An 18,356-nucleotide genomic window follows, 5' to 3' on the forward strand; every position below is an offset into this window, starting at 1 on the left:
GACAAAACACGTAAATTCTCTGCTCCGACGTATGAGGCGTAACAACTAGTGCAATTTGTTGTTACATCGTGTGCCAGCAGTCTTCGAGAGTGTGTTACGAGCTTAGCGTGATAAGTTTGTAGACAGCATGTAGGCGACGTTTTATTAGTAACGGCCCCATACAGCGATTGCACAACAGTAAAGGACATGAGTCAATGTATAGTTGTGCATTGTGGGAGGTTTTGCAGCCTCGTCTGAGCCCGAATAGCTCAGTTGGTAGAGCATTAGGCTTTTAACCTAAGGGTCCAGGGTTCAAGTCCCCGTCGAGGCGGAAATTTTAACACTTTGGTAGCGATTCGTCTGGTAGCGGTGGAAACGCTACGGAAAATAATGCAGTTACGCCGTTTACTGACACCACAGTGCTTTAAACGGTAGCAGTTGCATGTGTCGGGAGAACACCGCGCTAACGGCAGTCGTGGCCGAGTGGTTAAGGCGTCTGACTCGAAATCAGATTCCCTCTGGGAGCGTAGGTTCGAATCCTACCGGCTGCGTGCGATTTTGCGTACAGAGGAGCAAACATTTTCGCACACATGTGACATGCGTGGGCGAATGCGGGTGCAAACCAGTGACGCCATTCTCAACAAGACGAAAATTTCCGTTTTAAGAATACTGAGTTTTCGCGACGACCGCTGCTTACTGTGGCTATCGGTTCACCTCACACTGACACTGACGCTGGGACTGCAGAAAGCCGTCGCTGAGATCGTGAGTTCACAGATGTGCTCGAAAGTGATGGACAGAGCGAACATTTCATTTTCTTTTTAAGAATCGCAATTTCCATCACTCGAGTGCGGCCAAAGCAGTGGTGCAGCGTTTCTTTTCTTAAGATCTCGCAGCTGCTTGGAGGTATGTCGATCGTTTTAAGACGACAGAAAACTAGCGTCAGCGGTGCGTCAGTGGGAAGTCGGTGAAGTCGCCATTGGAGCCATAAGCCAGTAATTACGACATACGAATCACTCGCGCACCGCGCAGCTGTACGATAATGCTCGTGCGTGGGCCCGCATAGCTGAGTCGGTAGAGCGCTAGGTTTTCAACCAAAGGGTCCTGGGTTCAAGTCCCTGTCTGGGCGAAAATTAATACACTTTCGTAACGGCTAATGGAAACCCTACAGAAAAGAGTGAGGCCACGCCGTTTTCTGCCATCAGATTGCTTCTAAAGATGGCGGTTTCAGTTGTCGGGAGTCGCTTCCGCCACCGGCAGTCGTGGCCGAGTGGTTAAGGCGTCTGACTTGAAATCAGATTCCCTCTGGGAGCGTAGGTTCGAGTCCTGCCGACTGCGAAAATTTTCTCGCTCTCAAAAGGCGGACGTTCAGCTGCATCCTAGCAGTTGCGTCACTACTAAACACGTGGGTCACCAGCAATGTGCAGTGCTATTTGATCCAGGGCGCAGCGTTACAGTCGCGCCCAGAAGCCGCAGCTCATCTCCGCGTCTCACAGCCGTCCACCTGGTGTTAGTACAAGTGTCGCCTCACTGGGCAGTGCAGATGTGTCCATTTTAGCTTGCAGACGATGACGTGTAGCAATTTATGAGCTAACGCAAGTCGTATGTTTTACCGTGTGTATCTGCTAGATACTGCCTCTCATACGGTGGAGAGACTCACTCCTTCTTGTGTCTCGTTCTCCGCACACGAGTTGCCCCTGGCATCGATATAGCACGGGTTTTCTAGCGTCAGCGAAGTCAATATTACACGAATCGAGTCGACATGTTTGCTTGTTACGATGACGGAAGAAGAAGAAATGTGTGTGGAACTTCACTGCATCGGCTGCTCGCCTTTCAGCGCCCCTGTGTCTTATCAGACGAAGGTGACTGTGAAATTGGCAACGAGGCAGAGGTTAACGAACACATGCAAATGGCAACGTTCAACGTCAGCCGAAATAGCTCAGTTGGGAGAGCGTTAGACTGAAGATCTAAAGGTCCCTGGTTCGATCCCGGGTTTCGGCAGGTATTCGTTTTGATGCGACGCCAATGGAATTACTCTGCGTTTGTGATAATGCAACTACCGCTGACAACAAAAATGACTCTCTCCTGTAGCTGTTCTGGTTGTCTAGTGCATGCCATAAGAGGAACTCACTAGACAACTAACTCCCCTAGAAGCAAAAGAATTAAAAATATCCTACCGACTGCATTCCTTTTTCTGTGTCAGGTGGTGAAGAACGTCTTCAACGGAACCGTGAAATGAGCGAAAGCGTGGGAAACATTGCATTCGAAATGCTTGTGAATTTTCCAATTGCCCAGTGAGTGTCGACAAAACACGTAAATTCTCTGCTCCGACGTATGAGGCGTAACAACTAGTGCAATTTGTTGTTACATCGTGTGCCAGCAGTCTTCGAGAGTGTGTTACGAGCTTAGCGTGATAAGTTTGTAGACAGCATGTAGGCGACGTTTTATTAGTAACGGCCCCATACAGCGATTGCACAACAGTAAAGGACATGAGTCAATGTATGGTTGTGCATTGTGGGAGGTTTTGCAGCCTCGTCTGAGCCCGAATAGCTCAGTTGGTAGAGCATTAGGCTTTTAACCTAAGGGTCCAGGGTTCAAGTCCCCGTCGAGGCGGAAATTTTAACACTTTGGTAGCGATTCGTCTGGTAGCGGTGGAAACGCTACGGAAAATAATGCAGTTACGCCGTTTACTGACACCACAGTGCTTTAAACGGTAGCAGTTGCATGTGTCGGGAGAACACCGCGCTAACGGCAGTCGTGGCCGAGTGGTTAAGGCGTCTGACTCGAAATCAGATTCCCTCTGGGAGCGTAGGTTCGAATCCTACCGGCTGCGTGCGATTTTGCGTACAGAGGAGCAAACATTTTCGCACACATGTGACATGCGTGGGCGAATGCGGGTGCAAACCAGTGACGCCATTCTCAACAAGACGAAAATTTCCGTTTTAAGAATACTGAGTTTTCGCGACGACCGCTGCTTACTGTGGCTATCGGTTCACCTCACACTGACACTGACGCTGGGACTGCAGAAAGCCGTCGCTGAGATCGTGAGTTCACAGATGTGCTCGAAAGTGATGGACAGAGCGAACATTTCATTTTCTTTTTAAGAATCGCAATTTCCATCACTCGAGTGCGGCCAAAGCAGTGGTGCAGCGTTTCTTTTCTTAAGATCTCGCAGCTGCTTGGAGGTATGTCGATCGTTTTAAGACGACAGAAAACTAGCGTCAGCGGTGCGTCAGTGGGAAGTCGGTGAAGTCGCCATTGGAGCCATAAGCCAGTAATTACGACATACGAATCACTCGCGCACCGCGCAGCTGTACGATAATGCTCGTGCGTGGGCCCGCATAGCTGAGTCGGTAGAGCGCTAGGTTTTCAACCAAAGGGTCCTGGGTTCAAGTCCCTGTCTGGGCGAAAATTAATACACTTTCGTAACGGCTAATGGAAACCCTACAGAAAAGAGTGAGGCCACGCCGTTTTCTGCCATCAGATTGCTTCTAAAGATGGCGGTTTCAGTTGTCGGGAGTCGCTTCCGCCACCGGCAGTCGTGGCCGAGTGGTTAAGGCGTCTGACTTGAAATCAGATTCCCTCTGGGAGCGTAGGTTCGAGTCCTGCCGACTGCGAAAATTTTCTCGCTCTCAAAAGGCGGACGTTCAGCTGCATCCTAGCAGTTGCGTCACTACTAAACACGTGGGTCACCAGCAATGTGCAGTGCTATTTGATCCAGGGCGCAGCGTTACAGTCGCGCCCAGAAGCCGCAGCTCATCTCCGCGTCTCACAGCCGTCCACCTGGTGTTAGTACAAGTGTCGCCTCACTGGGCAGTGCAGATGTGTCCATTTTAGCTTGCAGACGATGACGTGTAGCAATTTATGAGCTAACGCAAGTCGTATGTTTTACCGTGTGTATCTGCTAGATACTGCCTCTCATACGGTGGAGAGACTCACTCCTTCTTGTGTCTCGTTCTCCGCACACGAGTTGCCCCTGGCATCGATATAGCACGGGTTTTCTAGCGTCAGCGAAGTCAATATTACACGAATCGAGTCGACATGTTTGCTTGTTACGATGACGGAAGAAGAAGAAATGTGTGTGGAACTTCACTGCATCGGCTGCTCGCCTTTCAGCGCCCCTGTGTCTTATCAGACGAAGGTGACTGTGAAATTGGCAACGAGGCAGAGGTTAACGAACACATGCAAATGGCAACGTTCAACGTCAGCCGAAATAGCTCAGTTGGGAGAGCGTTAGACTGAAGATCTAAAGGTCCCTGGTTCGATCCCGGGTTTCGGCAGGTATTCGTTTTGATGCGACGCCAATGGAATTACTCTGCGTTTGTGATAATGCAACTACCGCTGACAACAAAAATGACTCTCTCCTGTAGCTGTTCTGGTTGTCTAGTGCATGCCATAAGAGGAACTCACTAGACAACTAACTCCCCTAGAAGCAAAAGAATTAAAAATATCCTACCGACTGCATTCCTTTTTCTGTGTCAGGTGGTGAAGAACGTCTTCAACGGAACCGTGAAATGAGCGAAAGCGTGGGAAACATTGCATTCGAAATGCTTGTGAATTTTCCAATTGCCCAGTGAGTGTCGACAAAACACGTAAATTCTCTGCTCCGACGTATGAGGCGTAACAACTAGTGCAATTTGTTGTTACATCGTGTGCCAGCAGTCTTCGAGAGTGTGTTACGAGCTTAGCGTGATAAGTTTGTAGACAGCATGTAGGCGACGTTTTATTAGTAACGGCCCCATACAGCGATTGCACAACAGTAAAGGACATGAGTCAATGTATGGTTGTGCATTGTGGGAGGTTTTGCAGCCTCGTCTGAGCCCGAATAGCTCAGTTGGTAGAGCATTAGGCTTTTAACCTAAGGGTCCAGGGTTCAAGTCCCCGTCGAGGCGGAAATTTTAACACTTTGGTAGCGATTCGTCTGGTAGCGGTGGAAACGCTACGGAAAATAATGCAGTTACGCCGTTTACTGACACCACAGTGCTTTAAACGGTAGCAGTTGCATGTGTCGGGAGAACACCGCGCTAACGGCAGTCGTGGCCGAGTGGTTAAGGCGTCTGACTCGAAATCAGATTCCCTCTGGGAGCGTAGGTTCGAATCCTACCGGCTGCGTGCGATTTTGCGTACAGAGGAGCAAACATTTTCGCACACATGTGACATGCGTGGGCGAATGCGGGTGCAAACCAGTGACGCCATTCTCAACAAGACGAAAATTTCCGTTTTAAGAATACTGAGTTTTCGCGACGACCGCTGCTTACTGTGGCTATCGGTTCACCTCACACTGACACTGACGCTGGGACTGCAGAAAGCCGTCGCTGAGATCGTGAGTTCACAGATGTGCTCGAAAGTGATGGACAGAGCGAACATTTCATTTTCTTTTTAAGAATCGCAATTTCCATCACTCGAGTGCGGCCAAAGCAGTGGTGCAGCGTTTCTTTTCTTAAGATCTCGCAGCTGCTTGGAGGTATGTCGATCGTTTTAAGACGACAGAAAACTAGCGTCAGCGGTGCGTCAGTGGGAAGTCGGTGAAGTCGCCATTGGAGCCATAAGCCAGTAATTACGACATACGAATCACTCGCGCACCGCGCAGCTGTACGATAATGCTCGTGCGTGGGCCCGCATAGCTGAGTCGGTAGAGCGCTAGGTTTTCAACCAAAGGGTCCTGGGTTCAAGTCCCTGTCTGGGCGAAAATTAATACACTTTCGTAACGGCTAATGGAAACCCTACAGAAAAGAGTGAGGCCACGCCGTTTTCTGCCATCAGATTGCTTCTAAAGATGGCGGTTTCAGTTGTCGGGAGTCGCTTCCGCCACCGGCAGTCGTGGCCGAGTGGTTAAGGCGTCTGACTTGAAATCAGATTCCCTCTGGGAGCGTAGGTTCGAGTCCTGCCGACTGCGAAAATTTTCTCGCTCTCAAAAGGCGGACGTTCAGCTGCATCCTAGCAGTTGCGTCACTACTAAACACGTGGGTCACCAGCAATGTGCAGTGCTATTTGATCCAGGGCGCAGCGTTACAGTCGCGCCCAGAAGCCGCAGCTCATCTCCGCGTCTCACAGCCGTCCACCTGGTGTTAGTACAAGTGTCGCCTCACTGGGCAGTGCAGATGTGTCCATTTTAGCTTGCAGACGATGACGTGTAGCAATTTATGAGCTAACGCAAGTCGTATGTTTTACCGTGTGTATCTGCTAGATACTGCCTCTCATACGGTGGAGAGACTCACTCCTTCTTGTGTCTCGTTCTCCGCACACGAGTTGCCCCTGGCATCGATATAGCACGGGTTTTCTAGCGTCAGCGAAGTCAATATTACACGAATCGAGTCGACATGTTTGCTTGTTACGATGACGGAAGAAGAAGAAATGTGTGTGGAACTTCACTGCATCGGCTGCTCGCCTTTCAGCGCCCCTGTGTCTTATCAGACGAAGGTGACTGTGAAATTGGCAACGAGGCAGAGGTTAACGAACACATGCAAATGGCAACGTTCAACGTCAGCCGAAATAGCTCAGTTGGGAGAGCGTTAGACTGAAGATCTAAAGGTCCCTGGAAGCAGTTCCGCTTTAGACGCCGTGCAGTGTGGACGTGCCTAGTCTTCCGCTCCGCCGTAGCGTTGCGTATAGTGGACTATCGTTTTTGTTTACGTGTTGTGTTGCAACTTCTGTGAGTGTTTCTCCGTCGTTGTTTCGTACCTTGTGTTACTTTCTGTCCTTATTTCAGTGTTTTTTGTGTAGCGGTTTCGACCGCATATTTTGAAAATGTCGTCCCAGGTTATTCCTCGTCAGGCTACAGTTAGTTTTGCTTTTGACAAGTCAACCCGCCATGTGCAACCTAGTTCTCTTGAGATTCATGATTGGTTGGTAGATACCTTTGGTGTTCATTCGGATCAGGTGCACACTGCTTATTTTGATACCGAACTGTATGTTTTCTTTGTTAAGTTTATGAACCCACTTCAGGTTGATAAAATTCTTTCTAAATACGGTCATCAAGTTCTCTTTCGGCATCGGGATGATTCTGTAAGTACAGTGCTGCTTTCCAATGCTTCCATTACGTACACCAGTGTTCGTGTTTACAACCTTCCACCGGAGGTGGATAATGTCTATCTTAAGGAGGGTCTACAGAAGTATGGTGATGTAAAGAGCATTCGCCTTGAACGCTGGTCAAGCCAACATCGCCTGCAATGTTACAGTGGTATTCGTTCAGTCGAAATGCACGTTAAGCAGAATATTCCATCTCACCTGCAGATCGGTGGATATCGTGTCCATGTAACATATAGTGGTCAGGTTGGCACCTGTTTTTTGTGCAATGAAAGTGGTCACGTGCGTACCGACTGTCCGCGGAGAGTTTTTGTTTTAAAAAATTCTCTCGAACAGCGTCGCAAGTTAACGGTCGCTGACCTCGTTGCAGGTGGTTCTGCTCTTGGTGTAGCACAGTCCAGTGGTAGTAGCGCCCCGCCACAGGTTTTGCGCGCCCCTGACACAGAATTTCCTCCTTTGCGCGCTAAATCTGATGATGTTCCGTCTGTCCCTCAGGTGGGTGTGCCACTTTTGAATAATAAGAGGCGTCGCCCACACGATGGAAATAGTACGGATGAGGATCTCCCTGAGATGCCCCAGTCCGAGCGACCGGCATCCTCCGAGCCACTGTGTACTGTAGCTGCTCCCTGCCCTCCTGAGGTAGCGGTTCCGGTGGCGGCTGCTGGCACCCCTCCGGCCTCCGACGCAGCTTCTCTCGAGTCGGGTCGTCGGTCGGGCCTGTTGGCGCCGTCTTCCGAACCGACTTCGATGTCACAACAAGTGGAGCCGCGACAACTTCCTGCTTCGCTGCCCCATACCTCTGGCAGCGGAGCTGCTCCGCTTCCTTCCCACTCTGCGGCCTCGGACCTTCCTGCTCACGTTTCGCCTCCGTTCAGTCCATGTTTGCCGGAAGCTAGTGCAGGTGTTGACCATTCCGTTTTGTCGGTTGTTTCCCCCGCGACCCCGGATCCCGCATGTGGACCGGCGCGGGTGGTGTCGGATACAGAACTTGACCCTCCTACGTCACCGGCGGCTGAAGCTTCCTTGTCCGTCAGCCGACGCAAGTTACGCGTTCAGCCGAACGTTAATGCTGTTCGTAAAAAACCGAAACGTAAGGGATCCGCGGAACGGGGTAGCAGTCCCCCTCCCTCGGATGCCTCCGTCACCCCTGCTATGGACTGTGACGCTGGTGCGTCGGTGTAGGTGATTTGTTTTCTCGCTTTTCTCTCTATGGTTCAAGCATACACCTTTCTTACCTTAAATGTTAACCGTATTGAGTCCGACGTTCGCATTGCCTCCTTGCGGCAGTTTATTTACGACGCCTGTGCGGACGTAGTGTTTTTGCAGGAAGTGTTGTTTTCTGATCTCTCTCTACCTGGATTTCAAACTGTTTTTAATGTCGCGCCGGAATATTCAACAGGAACTGCTCTTTTCTTTCGAGACGGCATTCCTATTACTGACATTGAATTCCTTGACTCTGGCCGTGGGATTGGTTGTCGTCTTTTTGATCTCCGCCTCGTTGTTTTGTATGCCCCCTCTGGTTCGGGTCACACTGTGGCTCGATCGCGCTTTTATAAAGAAGAGCTTATCTATCTTTTGCGCCAGAGTCCTCGGAGCCTCCTGCTCGGAGGCGATTTTAATTGTGTTTTACGCCCTGAAGACCAGTCCCCCAATTTTAATTATTGCCGTGATTTACATGACTTAGTTCGTACGATGCATCTGCGTGATGTCTGGGAACACAAATATCCAACCCTGGTGAAATATACGTTTTTTACCGCGTCCTCATGCAGTAGACTCGACAGATTCTATTTATCTGATTTTTTATGTGATAAAATTCTTTCTGTCGATGTTATTCCTACTAGTTTTTCTGACCATTGTGCTTTTACTGCAACTGTAAATCTTAGTCACCAACCTGCAAAACTTTATCGTTCCCAGTGGATGTTAAATGTTTCCCACCTTGCCGACAGTGCTATGGATGATGTTATAAGTGGCGTGTGGGAGCGATGTCTTCGCTCTGTCCCGCGATACCCCTCCTTGCTGGTTTGGTGGACTGCGTTTGCCAAGCCCAAGATTCGTCAGACTTTGATTTTTTACTGTGCTGCAAGGGCGCGTGATTTTAAGAACACGTATGAATTTTACTACTCTGTCCTGCGTGAACTATATGACGCGGCGGGTACCTCTCCTCTGCGGATCCATGATGTTCGTCGTATTAAAGCCAAGCTCTTGAGCCTTAAACGACGACAGATGGATGGTCTGCGAGTTAAGTCGAAACCTCACTCTCTTGTTGAAGGTGAGCTGACATCCTTGTACCACCTGCTACGGCATCAGACTCGTCGTCGTCGCTCCTTCATCTCTTCTCTTACGGTGGATGATGGACGACAGCTTATTGCACAGGAGGAAATGGTTCGTGCTCTTCACCAGTATTACACTAGTCTATATTCTGCCGATGATTCTGGTGAGTCTCTTTCGGAAGATGTCTTTTGGGATCTAACTGCGACGATCGCGCCTGACGCGAACGGCGAATTTCTCCGGGAGTTCCAGGTAGATGATGTTTTCGATTTTATTGCTCGCTCTCCGTCCAGTAAATCGCCGGGTCCAGACGGCCTGCCTAAAGAATTTTATCTCCGTTTTTGGCCTCTTTTGGGTGGCATTTTTACGCAGATTTTAAATGAGATTGTCAGGGGGATGGATGTGCCTGCCGATTTTAAAGTAGGGAAAATTGTTTTAATTCCGAAGTCCTCTGGTCGTTTATCTGCTGCCAATCTTCGTCCGCTCACATTGCTGAACTTTGACTACAAGACAGCTGCTAGAGCGCTCAATAGCCGGTTGTCTTCTCTGCTTCGGGGTGTAATTGGTGCACATCAATGTTGTTTTCATGATAGATCTATTCTGACGCCAGTAGCCGAATATCGGGATGTTGTCTCGGTTGCGGCGGTTACAAACGTACATTGTGCCTTTGCCTTCCTTGATTTTTATAAGGCTTTTGATCACGTCAGTCATGTGTTTTTAGATCGTGTTTTAGGTACAATAGGTTTTAACGCTTCATCACGTGGTGTTCTTGGCAATTTGTATAGGGGAATAACAGCTCGGGTGTCAGTCAATGGGCAGCTGACGCCGCCCATTGCTATCCGCCGCGGAGTGCCTCAGGGTAGTCCGCTCTCTATGTCTTTATTCGTATTGTCCCTGGAACCGCTGCTTCGGACTATTGCTCTCAAGCTTCAGGGTATGTCCCTCTCTGGTGGGAAGCTCTCGGTTAAGGCATATGCGGATGATGTCGTTGTTCTCCTCCGTCAACGTGATGATATCCCGTTGTTGAAAGGGGCAGTTGATGCATACTGTCGTGTCTCTGGAGCGCGTCTCAATCAGGGTAAATGTAAGTTCCTTGATATTCGAGGATTTCGCGATGCTGACGTCCCTTGGGCCACTTTTGTCGATCGCCATACATCCTTGGGGATTATCATTGATCGGTGTCCTCTAAAAATGGCGGCTCTCAATTGGAAATCTGTCACCGAGAAGATACAGGGGGCTCTGATGGTCCATGAGCAGCGCTCTGCTACCATTTTGCAAAAAGTCAGAATTTTAGACACCTACGTTCTATGTAAAGCTTATTATGTTGCTCAGCTGTTCCCACTCCCCATGATGGTGGCGAAAAGGTTGCGCCAATTGTCTAGCAGGTTTATATGGAAGGGCCATCTATTCAAGTTACGTTACGAGGTTATGACGAAACCGCGTATCTCCGGAGGCTTGGGCCTCTCTGACATTACTCGCAAGGCGTCTGCTCTGTACGTCCGCCGAACGACTCTAATTGTTACGCAAGAAGTGACTTCAATAACATCCAGGCTTTTTACTGTTGTGCGTCCGGCGAGCCTTGCTCCACCTGTCGATGTCGGACGCCTAAATTTTAAGTTGAAACACATTCGGGAATTTTACATTGCGGTGAGTTACCTCGGTGACGTCTTCTTGCGGCGACCGGTGCCAACGACCAAGGGCTTGATTGCCCGCTGGGAGGGGCTGGCCGGTCCCAATCCAATAGAACTGGCGTCTCCATCCGTGTCCTGGAGGAACGTCTGGAAGAATGTTACTCTGCCGATCCACTCTATGGGCGTGGCGTCCACGTGGTATAGGGTAATAAATAATTTGGTTTCCACCAATGTACGACTGCACCGTATTGGTCTTTCTGACACGGACACCTGTACTCGGTGTGGTCTCCTGGATACCCTTGAACATCGATTCACCTGCTGTGGGCACCTTGCTAATTGGCGTTGGCTCAGGAAACAACTTGCTTTTCTCACTAGGTCTGCTGAAGCCGCTTATACTATTGACATCATCGTCCGGCCCGATTCTTCCTTTTTTCCGCGAACGAAGCTCCATACCGTCATGTGGTTGATTGGCCATTTCGTACATTTTGTCAACAGTTGTCACGAAGAGGATGGACACCTAGCGTTTCGGCAGTACATGCTTACTGCTTACTGGCAGCGCTTGCGATTGCCAGGCCTCCGAGATGATTTTGCCAATATGCTTAGCCTGACATTTGAAAGAGAGGGTGTTGGCTAAGGTCACCTGTGTGAGCCATTTTCTTTTATACTGTTTCTGGATTTGCCGCCTTTATGTATGTTTCTTCTCTACACCAGGACTGAAGTTTCCGTGTTTTTTTTTGTTTTTTTTTTTAATCTTTATTTCACAAAGCAGTCTACATTATATAGTCATGTTTTAGGATTTTAATTTCAGTAGTGTGCTTCTTTTGAAGTGGCTGTGTTGTGGATGTTCCTTAATATTTTTTTTTTTTCAATAGACATATATGTTAGAGGAATAATAATTACGCTTTCATTTGCTCATAATGAGCTGAGACTGAATTGCAGGCATTTATAAAAAAAAAAAAAAAAAAAAAAAAAAAGTTGGGAGAGCGTTAGACTGAAGATCTAAAGGTCCCTGGTTCGATCCCGGGTTTCGGCAGGTATTCGTTTTGATGCGACGCCAATGGAATTACTCTGCGTTTGTGATAATGCAACTACCGCTGACAACAAAAATGACTCTCTCCTGTAGCTGTTCTGGTTGTCTAGTGCATGCCATAAGAGGAACTCACTAGACAACTAACTCCCCTAGAAGCAAAAGAATTAAAAATATCCTACCGACTGCATTCCTTTTTCTGTGTCAGGTGGTGAAGAACGTCTTCAACGGAACCGTGAAATGAGCGAAAGCGTGGGAAACATTGCATTCGAAATGCTTGTGAATTTTCCAATTGCCCAGTGAGTGTCGACAAAACACGTAAATTCTCTGCTCCGACGTATGAGGCGTAACAACTAGTGCAATTTGTTGTTACATCGTGTGCCAGCAGTCTTCGAGAGTGTGTTACGAGCTTAGCGTGATAAGTTTGTAGACAGCATGTAGGCGACGTTTTATTAGTAACGGCCCCATACAGCGATTGCACAACAGTAAAGGACATGAGTCAATGTATAGTTGTGCATTGTGGGAGGTTTTGCAGCCTCGTCTGAGCCCGAATAGCTCAGTTGGTAGAGCATTAGGCTTTTAACCTAAGGGTCCAGGGTTCAAGTCCCCGTCGAGGCGGAAATTTTAACACTTTGGTAGCGATTCGTCTGGTAGCGGTGGAAACGCTACGGAAAATAATGCAGTTACGCCGTTTACTGACACCACAGTGCTTTAAACGGTAGCAGTTGCATGTGTCGGGAGAACACCGCGCTAACGGCAGTCGTGGCCGAGTGGTTAAGGCGTCTGACTCGAAATCAGATTCCCTCTGGGAGCGTAGGTTCGAATCCTACCGGCTGCGTGCGATTTTGCGTACAGAGGAGCAAACATTTTCGCACACATGTGACATGCGTGGGCGAATGCGGGTGCAAACCAGTGACGCCATTCTCAACAAGACGAAAATTTCCGTTTTAAGAATACTGAGTTTTCGCGACGACCGCTGCTTACTGTGGCTATCGGTTCACCTCACACTGACACTGACGCTGGGACTGCAGAAAGCCGTCGCTGAGATCGTGAGTTCACAGATGTGCTCGAAAGTGATGGACAGAGCGAACATTTCATTTTCTTTTTAAGAATCGCAATTTCCATCACTCGAGTGCGGCCAAAGCAGTGGTGCAGCGTTTCTTTTCTTAAGATCTCGCAGCTGCTTGGAGGTATGTCGATCGTTTTAAGACGACAGAAAACTAGCGTCAGCGGTGCGTCAGTGGGAAGTCGGTGAAGTCGCCATTGGAGCCATAAGCCAGTAATTACGACATACGAATCACTCGCGCACCGCGCAGCTGTACGATAATGCTCGTGCGTGGGCCCGCATAGCTGAGTCGGTAGAGCGCTAGGTTTTCAACCAAAGGGTCCTGGGTTCAAGTCCCTGTCTGGGCGAAAATTAATACACTTTCGTAACGGCTAATGGAAACCCTACAGAAAAGAGTGAGGCCACGCCGTTTTCTGCCATCAGATTGCTTCTAAAGATGGCGGTTTCAGTTGTCGGGAGTCGCTTCCGCCACCGGCAGTCGTGGCCGAGTGGTTAAGGCGTCTGACTTGAAATCAGATTCCCTCTGGGAGCGTAGGTTCGAGTCCTGCCGACTGCGAAAATTTTCTCGCTCTCAAAAGGCGGACGTTCAGCTGCATCCTAGCAGTTGCGTCACTACTAAACACGTGGGTCACCAGCAATGTGCAGTGCTATTTGATCCAGGGCGCAGCGTTACAGTCGCGCCCAGAAGCCGCAGCTCATCTCCGCGTCTCACAGCCGTCCACCTGGTGTTAGTACAAGTGTCGCCTCACTGGGCAGTGCAGATGTGTCCATTTTAGCTTGCAGACGATGACGTGTAGCAATTTATGAGCTAACGCAAGTCGTATGTTTTACCGTGTGTATCTGCTAGATACTGCCTCTCATACGGTGGAGAGACTCACTCCTTCTTGTGTCTCGTTCTCCGCACACGAGTTGCCCCTGGCATCGATATAGCACGGGTTTTCTAGCGTCAGCGAAGTCAATATTACACGAATCGAGTCGACATGTTTGCTTGTTACGATGACGGAAGAAGAAGAAATGTGTGTGGAACTTCACTGCATCGGCTGCTCGCCTTTCAGCGCCCCTGTGTCTTATCAGACGAAGGTGACTGTGAAATTGGCAACGAGGCAGAGGTTAACGAACACATGCAAATGGCAACGTTCAACGTCAGCCGAAATAGCTCAGTTGGGAGAGCGTTAGACTGAAGATCTAAAGGTCCCTGGTTCGATCCCGGGTTTCGGCAGGTATTCGTTTTGATGCGACGCCAATGGAATTACTCTGCGTTTGTGATAATGCAACTACCGCTGACAACAAAAATGACTCTCTCCTGTAGCTGTTCTGGTTGTCTAGTGCATGCCATAAGAGGAACTCACTAGACAACTAACTCCCCTAGAAGCAAAAGAATTAAAAATATCCTACCGACTGCATTCCTTTTTCTGTGTCAGGTGGTGAAGAACGTCTTCAACGGAACCGTGAAATGAGCGAAAGCGTGGGAAACATTGCATTCGAAATGCTTGTGAATTTTCCAATTGCCCAGTGAGTGTCGACAAAACACGTAAATTCTCTGCTCCGACGTATGAGGCGTAACAACTAGTGCAATTTGTTGTTACATCGTGTGCCAGCAGTCTTCGAGAGTGTGTTACGAGCTTAGCGTGATAAGTTTGTAGACAGCATGTAGGCGACGTTTTATTAGTAACGGCCCCATACAGCGATTGCACAACAGTAAAGGACATGAGTCAATGTATAGTTGTGCATTGTGGGAGGTTTTGCAGCCTCGTCTGAGCCCGAATAGCTCAGTTGGTAGAGCATTAGGCTTTTAACCTAAGGGTCCAGGGTTCAAGTCCCCGTCGAGGCGGAAATTTTAACACTTTGGTAGCGATTCGTCTGGTAGCGGTGGAAACGCTACGGAAAATAATGCAGTTACGCCGTTTACTGACACCACAGTGCTTTAAACGGTAGCAGTTGCATGTGTCGGGAGAACACCGCGCTAACGGCAGTCGTGGCCGAGTGGTTAAGGCGTCTGACTCGAAATCAGATTCCCTCTGGGAGCGTAGGTTCGAATCCTACCGGCTGCGTGCGATTTTGCGTACAGAGGAGCAAACATTTTCGCACACATGTGACATGCGTGGGCGAATGCGGGTGCAAACCAGTGACGCCATTCTCAACAAGACGAAAATTTCCGTTTTAAGAATACTGAGTTTTCGCGACGACCGCTGCTTACTGTGGCTATCGGTTCACCTCACACTGACACTGACGCTGGGACTGCAGAAAGCCGTCGCTGAGATCGTGAGTTCACAGATGTGCTCGAAAGTGATGGACAGAGCGAACATTTCATTTTCTTTTTAAGAATCGCAATTTCCATCACTCGAGTGCGGCCAAAGCAGTGGTGCAGCGTTTCTTTTCTTAAGATCTCGCAGCTGCTTGGAGGTATGTCGATCGTTTTAAGACGACAGAAAACTAGCGTCAGCGGTGCGTCAGTGGGAAGTCGGTGAAGTCGCCATTGGAGCCATAAGCCAGTAATTACGACATACGAATCACTCGCGCACCGCGCAGCTGTACGATAATGCTCGTGCGTGGGCCCGCATAGCTGAGTCGGTAGAGCGCTAGGTTTTCAACCAAAGGGTCCTGGGTTCAAGTCCCTGTCTGGGCGAAAATTAATACACTTTCGTAACGGCTAATGGAAACCCTACAGAAAAGAGTGAGGCCACGCCGTTTTCTGCCATCAGATTGCTTCTAAAGATGGCGGTTTCAGTTGTCGGGAGTCGCTTCCGCCACCGGCAGTCGTGGCCGAGTGGTTAAGGCGTCTGACTTGAAATCAGATTCCCTCTGGGAGCGTAGGTTCGAGTCCTGCCGACTGCGAAAATTTTCTCGCTCTCAAAAGGCGGACGTTCAGCTGCATCCTAGCAGTTGCGTCACTACTAAACACGTGGGTCACCAGCAATGTGCAGTGCTATTTGATCCAGGGCGCAGCGTTACAGTCGCGCCCAGAAGCCGCAGCTCATCTCCGCGTCTCACAGCCGTCCACCTGGTGTTAGTACAAGTGTCGCCTCACTGGGCAGTGCAGATGTGTCCATTTTAGCTTGCAGACGATGACGTGTAGCAATTTATGAGCTAACGCAAGTCGTATGTTTTACCGTGTGTATCTGCTAGATACTGCCTCTCATACGGTGGAGAGACTCACTCCTTCTTGTGTCTCGTTCTCCGCACACGAGTTGCCCCTGGCATCGATATAGCACGGGTTTTCTAGCGTCAGCGAAGTCAATATTACACGAATCGAGTCGACATGTTTGCTTGTTACGATGACGGAAGAAGAAGAAATGTGTGTGGAACTTCACTGCATCGGCTGCTCGCCTTTCAGCGCCCCTGTGTCTTATCAGACGAAGGTGACTGTGAAATTGGCAACGAGGCAGAGGTTAACGAACACATGCAAATGGCAACGTTCAACGTCAGCCGAAATAGCTCAGTTGGGAGAGCGTTAGACTGAAGATCTAAAGGTCCCTGGTTCGATCCCGGGTTTCGGCAGGTATTCGTTTTGATGCGACGCCAATGGAATTACTCTGCGTTTGTGATAATGCAACTACCGCTGACAACAAAAATGACTCTCTCCTGTAGCTGTTCTGGTTGTCTAGTGCATGCCATAAGAGGAACTCACTAGACAACTAACTCCCCTAGAAGCAAAAGAATTAAAAATATCCTACCGACTGCATTCCTTTTTCTGTGTCAGGTGGTGAAGAACGTCTTCAACGGAACCGTGAAATGAGCGAAAGCGTGGGAAACATTGCATTCGAAATGCTTGTGAATTTTCCAATTGCCCAGTGAGTGTCGACAAAACACGTAAATTCTCTGCTCCGACGTATGAGGCGTAACAACTAGTGCAATTTGTTGTTACATCGTGTGCCAGCAGTCTTCGAGAGTGTGTTACGAGCTTAGCGTGATAAGTTTGTAGACAGCATGTAGGCGACGTTTTATTAGTAACGGCCCCATACAGCGATTGCACAACAGTAAAGGACATGAGTCAATGTATGGTTGTGCATTGTGGGAGGTTTTGCAGCCTCGTCTGAGCCCGAATAGCTCAGTTGGTAGAGCATTAGGCTTTTAACCTAAGGGTCCAGGGTTCAAGTCCCCGTCGAGGCGGAAATTTTAACACTTTGGTAGCGATTCGTCTGGTAGCGGTGGAAACGCTACGGAAAATAATGCAGTTACGCCGTTTACTGACACCACAGTGCTTTAAACGGTAGCAGTTGCATGTGTCGGGAGAACACCGCGCTAACGGCAGTCGTGGCCGAGTGGTTAAGGCGTCTGACTCGAAATCAGATTCCCTCTGGGAGCGTAGGTTCGAATCCTACCGGCTGCGTGCGATTTTGCGTACAGAGGAGCAAACATTTTCGCACACATGTGACATGCGTGGGCGAATGCGGGTGCAAACCAGTGACGCCATTCTCAACAAGACGAAAATTTCCGTTTTAAGAATACTGAGTTTTCGCGACGACCGCTGCTTACTGTGGCTATCGGTTCACCTCACACTGACACTGACGCTGGGACTGCAGAAAGCCGTCGCTGAGATCGTGAGTTCACAGATGTGCTCGAAAGTGATGGACAGAGCGAACATTTCATTTTCTTTTTAAGAATCGCAATTTCCATCACTCGAGTGCGGCCAAAGCAGTGGTGCAGCGTTTCTTTTCTTAAGATCTCGCAGCTGCTTGGAGGTATGTCGATCGTTTTAAGACGACAGAAAACTAGCGTCAGCGGTGCGTCAGTGGGAAGTCGGTGAAGTCGCCATTGGAGCCATAAGCCAGTAATTACGACATACGAATCACTCGCGCACCGCGCAGCTGTACGATAATGCTCGTGCGTGGGCCCGCATAGCTGAGTCGGTAGAGCGCTAGGTTTTCAACCAAAGGGTCCTGGGTTCAAGTCCCTGTCTGGGCGAAAATTAATACACTTTCGTAACGGCTAATGGAAACCCTACAGAAAAGAGTGAGGCCACGCCGTTTTCTGCCATCAGATTGCTTCTAAAGATGGCGGTTTCAGTTGTCGGGAGTCGCTTCCGCCACCGGCAGTCGTGGCCGAGTGGTTAAGGCGTCTGACTTGAAATCAGATTCCCTCTGGGAGCGTAGGTTCGAGTCCTGCCGACTGCGAAAATTTTCTCGCTCTCAAAAGGCGGACGTTCAGCTGCATCCTAGCAGTTGCGTCACTACTAAACACGTGGGTCACCAGCAATGTGCAGTGCTATTTGATCCAGGGCGCAGCGTTACAGTCGCGCCCAGAAGCCGCAGCTCATCTCCGCGTCTCACAGCCGTCCACCTGGTGTTAGTACAAGTGTCGCCTCACTGGGCAGTGCAGATGTGTCCATTTTAGCTTGCAGACGATGACGTGTAGCAATTTA

At 49.3% G+C, this 18,356-nt stretch overlaps 22 non-coding genes across 22 annotated transcripts; all 22 read left to right on the forward strand.

Moving 5' to 3' along the window:
- The first annotated feature begins 237 nt into the window (after positions 1–237).
- Positions 238–310, forward strand: Trnak-uuu. The gene has a single exon. It is a non-coding gene; the product is annotated as a tRNA-Lys (tRNA).
- Positions 311–448: 138 nt separating this feature from the next.
- Positions 449–530, forward strand: Trnas-cga. The gene has a single exon. It is a non-coding gene; the product is annotated as a tRNA-Ser (tRNA).
- Positions 531–1,232: 702 nt separating this feature from the next.
- On the forward strand, positions 1,233–1,314 carry Trnas-uga. Its single transcript has one exon. It is a non-coding gene; the product is annotated as a tRNA-Ser (tRNA).
- Positions 1,315–1,904: 590 nt separating this feature from the next.
- Trnaf-gaa lies at positions 1,905–1,977 on the forward strand. Its single transcript has one exon. It is a non-coding gene; the product is annotated as a tRNA-Phe (tRNA).
- Positions 1,978–2,516: 539 nt separating this feature from the next.
- Positions 2,517–2,589, forward strand: Trnak-uuu. The gene has a single exon. It is a non-coding gene; the product is annotated as a tRNA-Lys (tRNA).
- A 138-nt stretch (positions 2,590–2,727) lies between these two features.
- Trnas-cga lies at positions 2,728–2,809 on the forward strand. The gene has a single exon. It is a non-coding gene; the product is annotated as a tRNA-Ser (tRNA).
- Positions 2,810–3,511: 702 nt separating this feature from the next.
- On the forward strand, positions 3,512–3,593 carry Trnas-uga. Its single transcript has one exon. It is a non-coding gene; the product is annotated as a tRNA-Ser (tRNA).
- Positions 3,594–4,183: 590 nt separating this feature from the next.
- On the forward strand, positions 4,184–4,256 carry Trnaf-gaa. The gene has a single exon. It is a non-coding gene; the product is annotated as a tRNA-Phe (tRNA).
- A 539-nt stretch (positions 4,257–4,795) lies between these two features.
- Trnak-uuu lies at positions 4,796–4,868 on the forward strand. Its single transcript has one exon. It is a non-coding gene; the product is annotated as a tRNA-Lys (tRNA).
- A 138-nt stretch (positions 4,869–5,006) lies between these two features.
- Trnas-cga lies at positions 5,007–5,088 on the forward strand. The gene has a single exon. It is a non-coding gene; the product is annotated as a tRNA-Ser (tRNA).
- A 702-nt stretch (positions 5,089–5,790) lies between these two features.
- On the forward strand, positions 5,791–5,872 carry Trnas-uga. The gene has a single exon. It is a non-coding gene; the product is annotated as a tRNA-Ser (tRNA).
- Positions 5,873–12,473: 6,601 nt separating this feature from the next.
- Positions 12,474–12,546, forward strand: Trnak-uuu. Its single transcript has one exon. It is a non-coding gene; the product is annotated as a tRNA-Lys (tRNA).
- A 138-nt stretch (positions 12,547–12,684) lies between these two features.
- Trnas-cga lies at positions 12,685–12,766 on the forward strand. Its single transcript has one exon. It is a non-coding gene; the product is annotated as a tRNA-Ser (tRNA).
- Positions 12,767–13,468: 702 nt separating this feature from the next.
- Positions 13,469–13,550, forward strand: Trnas-uga. Its single transcript has one exon. It is a non-coding gene; the product is annotated as a tRNA-Ser (tRNA).
- A 590-nt stretch (positions 13,551–14,140) lies between these two features.
- Positions 14,141–14,213, forward strand: Trnaf-gaa. The gene has a single exon. It is a non-coding gene; the product is annotated as a tRNA-Phe (tRNA).
- Positions 14,214–14,752: 539 nt separating this feature from the next.
- Positions 14,753–14,825, forward strand: Trnak-uuu. The gene has a single exon. It is a non-coding gene; the product is annotated as a tRNA-Lys (tRNA).
- Positions 14,826–14,963: 138 nt separating this feature from the next.
- Trnas-cga lies at positions 14,964–15,045 on the forward strand. The gene has a single exon. It is a non-coding gene; the product is annotated as a tRNA-Ser (tRNA).
- A 702-nt stretch (positions 15,046–15,747) lies between these two features.
- Trnas-uga lies at positions 15,748–15,829 on the forward strand. The gene has a single exon. It is a non-coding gene; the product is annotated as a tRNA-Ser (tRNA).
- A 590-nt stretch (positions 15,830–16,419) lies between these two features.
- On the forward strand, positions 16,420–16,492 carry Trnaf-gaa. The gene has a single exon. It is a non-coding gene; the product is annotated as a tRNA-Phe (tRNA).
- A 539-nt stretch (positions 16,493–17,031) lies between these two features.
- Positions 17,032–17,104, forward strand: Trnak-uuu. The gene has a single exon. It is a non-coding gene; the product is annotated as a tRNA-Lys (tRNA).
- Positions 17,105–17,242: 138 nt separating this feature from the next.
- Trnas-cga lies at positions 17,243–17,324 on the forward strand. Its single transcript has one exon. It is a non-coding gene; the product is annotated as a tRNA-Ser (tRNA).
- A 702-nt stretch (positions 17,325–18,026) lies between these two features.
- Trnas-uga lies at positions 18,027–18,108 on the forward strand. Its single transcript has one exon. It is a non-coding gene; the product is annotated as a tRNA-Ser (tRNA).
- The last annotated feature ends 248 nt before the right edge of the window (positions 18,109–18,356 follow it).

The sequence above is a fragment of the Schistocerca americana genome, unplaced genomic scaffold (genome assembly GCF_021461395.2).
Source record: "Schistocerca americana isolate TAMUIC-IGC-003095 unplaced genomic scaffold, iqSchAmer2.1 HiC_scaffold_267, whole genome shotgun sequence".
Taxonomy (NCBI): domain Eukaryota; kingdom Metazoa; phylum Arthropoda; class Insecta; order Orthoptera; family Acrididae; genus Schistocerca; species Schistocerca americana.